The sequence below is a fragment of the Centruroides sculpturatus genome, unplaced genomic scaffold, assembly GCF_000671375.1.
Source record: "Centruroides sculpturatus isolate CEXI.00-Female unplaced genomic scaffold, Cexi_2.0 scaffold665, whole genome shotgun sequence".
Classification (NCBI taxonomy): domain Eukaryota; kingdom Metazoa; phylum Arthropoda; class Arachnida; order Scorpiones; family Buthidae; genus Centruroides; species Centruroides sculpturatus.
This window is the reverse complement of record NW_019385266.1, coordinates 262,567-270,351: the sequence shown is the minus strand read 5'-3', so window position 1 is coordinate 270,351 and position 7,785 is coordinate 262,567.

Here is a 7,785-nt window from a genome sequence, read left to right as displayed (position 1 = left end):
AACTAATCAATGATACAATACTATAACACTTAACCGCAAAATGTTTGTGGTCAAAAAACATTATTTAATGCATTCAAATATCAACATTACTTAATGAAAAACTAACAAGAAATTAAAAAAATGCAATAGAAATTCACTCTTTTCTTTCTGTAATCAGTTGATAAATTTTTTACAAATATTCAAAAAAATAAGATTGTTTTCTCCATCTTTGTCTCTAGGAAGAAGGGCAGTTCCACTCTATGCGTATCTCACATGCGAAAAAACAGTAACTGTTAACATGAGTATCAATATATGATTAAAAAATCTAAGCAAGATGAACTAAAAATAATAAAAAATTAATCAATGTAAAGAAATAAATGGCTAACTCGAGCCATACACTTTAATAAGAAAACTTTACCAAATTTTATTTAATAAAAAATTTGGAAGTACAATGAAATCAGATATCTCTGTACAAATAAGTCGGTAATATAGCGATTTTAATAGTTAATAAAACAAAAGCAAAATAAAAATAAAAAACATATAATTTTGTAAAAAAATATTGCATATGTAACGATCCATTAGGAAGGAACAGAAAGAACATTTAGATTAGTACAATAACCAAACGAAGAGTATTAACTTAAATTAGTACTAAGAGAAAGAAAAATAAATAAGAAATATGAAAAAGTAAAAACAACTAAAGCTAATATATTAATTAATATAGTCAGTCCATGTCTTCTAATATAAATAATAACCATAAAACAAGATAAATTTAGATATATTAGTAGTATTAATAAAGGGAATCAGGCTCACAAAGTAAAGTTTTATTAAAAAGTTGATAAAATTATTTGAAGTTGTTATTTTTGAATTTTATATTTTACTGCTAATCATAATTGGCAATAAAATTCATTGTTCCAGTTAACACGATTTCCAGCGATATACAAAATAAAAAATACAAAGTAGCAAATAAGAGTAAACTTAAAAAAATTATCAATATATTGTGTCATTTTCATTGCTATTATAAAATTTTATTTTAAAAATAACTTTTATATTATTAATTCCTTTCGATCTTGTGTCTTGCAAGCAAAAAACGTATACTTTCCTTCTTTGCATAAGTTTCACCAATTCTCTTCTTTTTCCATTTAATGTTCTGATGTTTAAAGTACCTAATCTTATACTTGTCTTTTTCATCTTCTTTTATTGCATTAACTTTTCTATTTGAATCTGTTTTTGGTTCAGTAGCTCCAGCTCATAGTTTTTGGGCGCCATGTATGTAGTAATGTTTGAATTTGCGTCTATTTCGCTTAATATAACAGGGTGGGGTAAAGATCGAACAAAGAAATTTAGCACAATAGCTTGTACAATACAATATGCATTGATGATCTTAAATTTTATTACTGTTGAGTAGGGTTTGGTTTTGTGAAAATTTTACTTGAAAATAAGTTTCGTATGGTAAACTCTAAATATCTATATCTTAAAAATTATGGCGTTTGCTGTTTATAACAATTACACGTAAAATTTTTATAACAAATGGCGCAACACATGCAATTTTAATGAATATTCAATATATACATTATAAAGGTAAGTGCACAATGTGTGTGCCGCTGAAACTCAAAAACGAGTCCTGGTAAGATCAAGGGAGTTATATAGTGTGGTAGCCCTCTATCCCTCATCCACGAAGGTCGCGTTTTTCCTGAAAGGTGTGCTGTTGAAGATATAAGGGCTGAAAGTTTCGCCCTTTAGAAAGTTCTAGAACAATCCAGACTATTCGAGAGCATTCCACAACATTCCAGAATAGTTCTAGATGTTCTGAAACGTTCGGGAACAACCAATGTCATTGTGGAACATTCCAGAACACTCTCGAATGTTGTGAAATGTTCTGCAATATTGTGGACCATTTGAAACCTTTTTAGAATGGGTGGGACTATTTATTGGTGGGGGTATATAAAGCAAAATCCGTCGTAAGTTCGAAAGTCAGTATCTTATCAGTGACAAAGGGAAGAACCGAAAAAAAAAGTGAAAATTCCAAAGAAGTGCAGTGAGTGAATAAAAACGAACTGTGAAGTGTGGGTTGTCAAAGTGATACGCTGACTAAATGTAAATCGAAAATAGAGTGTGAAAACTGTGTAAAGTGTACTCAGTGTATTTGTTAATAAAAAGTTTATTTGATTTATATTTTATACAATGCCTAAACTTAAAAGAAGAGGAGCGCTTGCCAGTTCTGAATTTTCTTTTGAACATTATCGGGAATTATCTTTTGAATATTAATGTTGATATCGTCAACAATATTATTCTTAGTTGCCAAAATTGCTTTTTTAAACATCCACTACGAATTGGATAGTTGTGAACAATGCATAAATTTTGTCGATGAGTTCGTTTTCAGTTGTGGCTATGTTGCTAAAATCACTATTGAGTTCAATAACACCGGTTGTCTGGTCAGTGGGATATGTGCCTTCCTCTATTTGTAAAAGTTTTTTAGCAAAATCTTGTTTATAAACAAGTATTATAAATAGTTACAATACGTTTTAAATAAAATTTTTACCATATTATATTTTAAAGTTTAACTTTTCATTCCAACTCAATCTCATATGAACTCCATGAGCGAAGCCACGTACCCTAGCTAGTGTTGTTTATTTTTAAATTAATATGTTTCTAATATGTAAACTCATGAACACTTGATACATTAGTGAAAATATGTTTTAAATTTTTAAACTTTTTTCTCTCTTCAATATGTAAAGTATATTAATTATACACTTGTGCAGCTCTATATATGTGCATTAAAAATGAAAATCTTATTAAAATCGATTTACAATTTAAAGAAAATTGAACGTGACAAAACAACAATAGAAAGTATAAAATAGCTGATAAATTAATTTATCTTTTACAAATAATTAAAACTAACTACAATTATTGCATTAGATGCTAGTGTATAAAAAGAAAACGTATATAAAAAATTAAAGCTGAAAGTATAATAAAAATAAAAACCGAACTGATTCATTATTATATAGAAAAAAAATATTGTGTTCTTCCTATTTTTCTAGAGACAAACGTAAGAAAGTTATTATAAAATTAACACGGGATTTTTACATGGTTTTTTAAATTACGCAACAAAAAGTTTGAGTTTACCAAGTCAGGACGTTGAAGACACTGTGAAGTGAAATATGCATCAGAAATTGTTTACGTATAGTTCATTTAATGCAGGCTTATATATATTATCGTGCATTTATATTAAAATCATTAAGAGTAATAGAAAGCTCCAGTGAAAGACGTGTAATTTAAACAATTTTCGTTTACTTCATATATATTACATATAATAATTAATTTATAGAAACATATATAAATACAGAAAACCTATCATATGAGACTACATGACGTTCGAAAAAGATACTATGTTGGTTGATATTTGTATACGTTTTTTACAGTGGAATTTACACAAGAAAAGTGTAATAAATGAGAGAATTAACATGCATCTCAAAATAATAAGACAACAAATTATACAAAAATAAATGCTGCTAACACTGTTGATAAATACGATGTGAATAACCCGAATTAAGTAAATTTGATATTCGTGGAGATTTTAGTCAAATTGTATAATTAATATACATTACATTTCGCAATTCACCTACAGAAGCAATACTTTTTTTTAATTATACTTCCTAATTTAAATATACATTTATTTCGGCATATCTATAATTATTATTTTCAGTGCCTATATGTTTATTATCGGTTTATAAGTATTTGTTCTATTTACTAATGAAAAAATTCGTTTATCTTTTAAATTAAGTACATAATGTATAAGAAAAATGTATAAATTAGATAACTTAAACATTTTTATATTAGTTTCAAACAAATAATTTAACTAAATACAAAGTATAATACATGAAATTATAAATTGTTCAGGTTAATTATTTTTCATATATTTAATTGTGACGTTTATATAGTTATTTTGTAGTGCATCCGATAGAAAGTGCCTCAGGATATAAAGATAAAAGTGGTAAGTGGCAGGGAATTTCGGGACAAGTTGCAAACCAGGTGAGTAAACATAACATTCAAGTGTTTAAAATAAGTTAATGTGTAAAAAGCTAGTTTTAAAATCAAAAATCTAAAAGTAATACATAGAGAATTTCTTTAGGTCAAGAAAATTAGGCCTTATTTATCGATGATTATTAGGTAGTCTGAGTAAATGGCTTTCTGAGTAAATGGCCCGGTTCCGAGTATACTTGGGACCGGGCGTCAAAGAGTTAAATTTCTTTTTTATGTAGCAGAGAAATATTCTAATATCACTATATTTTTTAATAGGCTTCTCACATGTAACCTCATGAACAATTGTTACATAAGTAGAAATATATTTTTGTAAGTTAATTAAAGTCTCATTTTATTTGAAAAAAATGTTTTTTAGGAGTTTTTCATGTATTCATATCTATTGGTGAAATGCTCTGGTAAATTAATATTTACGTAATTTTATTCCTGATAAGGAATTGTCTAGAAAATTTGTAATATTAGAATTTTGTCAGATTTTGCCTTACAAAACATTGTCAGGCAGAAAAATTTTGGACATCTGTATCATTAATTAACTTACAAAAATTACCAATACGAAATAATTCTACAATTACAAATTTTTTCAACAATTTGACACCAGAGAAAGATTAAGAAAATCTACATTTACCAGCTCATTTCTTCAGTAGATATAATGGCTGGAAATCTCTAAATGGAAACGATAAACGAACCAGAAGATGACTGTAACATCCATGTTGTCAAAGGTTTATATTCTGAAACGTTAAAAAAATAATCGGTCGTTACCAAATTTTTAAGACAAACTTTAATTAACTTACAAACAACTGTTGTGTGATGATAATTTTTCAAGTAAAATAATATTGTGAATTTTTATACATTTTCTCTCTTTAATATGTAGAGATGTTTAATTATACACATATGCAAATCTATTTATATGTATTAGACGTTATTTATCAATGATTTTATGTAGGTCGTATGAGCAAAAGATAGTCTCATAAAATATATAAAATAACAAACTGAACATATTTCGTACAGAAAAAAATATAATTTAAGTAATCATACAATATTCTTAAAGGCCAATACAAGTTGCATAACAGCACAACAATTTAATTCGATATTTTCTCAGACAACACTTTAAAGTACATTTATTGTGACTTCAGCTTTTATAATTAATTTTTTTATTTCAGGAAGCAGATGTGGCCTTTATACCTATAGCCGTCAACCACGAACGCTTCTCTGCAATGGAGTTTACGTCAGTGATTTTTTTTTCTCCTACAGTTTTTGTAATTAAAGCTCCGGATAAGATTCTTGATTGGAATTCTGTTACGAAGCCTTTTACTTTAAATGTAAGGAACAATAACAACTCTTAAACTATAACTAAAACTCAAACATAAAGTTATATTTCATGTAATCAGGTTTGGATCGCTATATTTTCTATTGTATTGATATTTGGACTAACGTTATATAAAGTGCTAGAGAAAGACTTTATCGCTGCTAAAAATGGAAAACGATGGACTCTATGTACAGTTTTTTGGAATTTAGTTTGTACAATTCTGGGCAAAGGTAAAATTATTTAATTATGATATAAACCAAATTATGAATTTTACAAAGTAAAAGCTTTTCTAATTTAATTCAGGATTGAATCTGGAGAAAGTGAAAAGTTTACATCTAGATTTATGATAGGAATTTGGTGGTTGTCGATTTTTGTTTTGATATCCAGTTACAGTGGAGCGTTAATGTCTTTTATGACGTGTCCTATAACTGAGTCTTTTCCAAAAGATTTTCAAGAACTTTCTGTTTTTGTCCGCAACGGTAAATACTCAGCCGGAACATACAAAGGATATAGTACTTGGGAAAATATCATGGTAAGTGTTTGAAATTTAAAGATTTACACGTACTTTTACGGAAAGATGTCTTCTTCTGTGTGTTTTCTTTTATATTTCAGTATTTGTTTATTATAACGATGGTGTTTTATATTAATATAATTATTAATTCTAGGAATCGAAATCAGAAAGTATTAATATTTTAGGTGAAAACATTCTGTCGAATAATAACTCAATGGCTATTGCAGAAGGCATTAAAAAAGCACAAAATGAACGATTTGCATACATAATATTTAAAGGTCTGTTCAATCACTACATCAGTAACGTAGAAAGGCATAAATATGTGTTGTCGAAAAATTCTTTTCGTACATATATGGCTGCTTTTGCAATCAGAAAGAATTTTCCATTTAAAAAGGATTTAACTAACACGTATAAAAATTATAAATTCATTTATACTTAATACAATAATTAACATTTATTTATATATATATAAAACAAATTTATTCTAGTGTAACTCGCATGTTTGAAGCTGGAATGTTTGAAAAATTGAATTCTGAAGAATTTAAAGAATTCCAAGAGTCATCACAATTCCGATCTTTGTCAATTAAAGAAATTGAAAGTCCTTTGTTACTTATGGGCATTGGATATGTAGTGTCTTTAATCTGCTTAATCATTGAAATAACATTAACTAAAGTAATTAAAATTGTTATCCGTAATCCACTTCACTAATGTAAAATTATAAAATTTAACTATTATAATTATTCTGGTAATCTTCTTAACACAGATAAGATAAGCCTTTATATTTCCTTCATACTGTCTGTTAGTTACAGTCGAAAGAACGAAACACGGTTTAAATTAAGTAATTGAGTATTTTTAATTTTATTCTAGACAGCGCCTAATTTTATTACAGATTACGTATGAAAAATTGAAATTTATTACGATATTGAAACTAACAAATGTGAATATTGTAATTCATTAAAACAATATTTATATATAATAATCAACTTTACAATTTTCATCTATATAATGTTTCATATTGTAAATATCAGATTTAATTTGAAAAATATCACAAAAATTTTATAGAAACTCTTTCATTTGCATGAAAATATTTTTGAAAGATTTATGTGTATATAAATATTTGTTGTTGGTTAAATCACTGTATTTGAAATATTTATATACTTCACGCATCATAAGTAAAAAGTATTATTATTATGTAATATTAATGATTTGTTTATTGCATATATCAGAAATCATCGTATAATATATTCGTAATATTCAAACATCCTTTCGTTCATAGTAAAATACAATTTTGTAATCATATACAGATTATAAGAAAAAAGAGTTAAACAAAAACTAATGTTACAGATTACTTGAAAATTTCTTATTTTTATCATCTTAATACTATTTAATAAGTTTGTACCGATAATTAAATTAGAAAACACCTTCTCATATTCTTCGTGTTGAAAATAAATAATTTAAATTATAAGCCAACAAGCACTATATATAATAAATGTCAGCTAGTTTAAACTCAAATTCAGTTTTAAATTAACATTAACTAACTTAAAATTTTTCAGTAGTAAAAAGAAATCGAGACTACTGACCAGATATTCTAAACGTTCTACATGTTTTCATTTTGTTTACATTATTACTAATTTCAGACTAAAGATATATATTAAACTAGGTATATTAAATTTTGTTAAATCACTTAAGCATTGTCACATATGTTTTGGAACATTTTGTAAACTTGACATCTACATAAATATAAGAATAAAATTATAAACGTAGATTTAAGTTTTTTTATTTACACTAAAGTAATTTGATAGTACTTTTGCAAAGTGTTAATATATTTTATGTACTGTTTTAATTTGTAATATCTGTATAAAATAGTTCAACACAGTTTATACTGTATTTTATTGTTACTTTCGGCTACAGAAATATATATATTTAGAATCAATTACATTAATTTAATTAT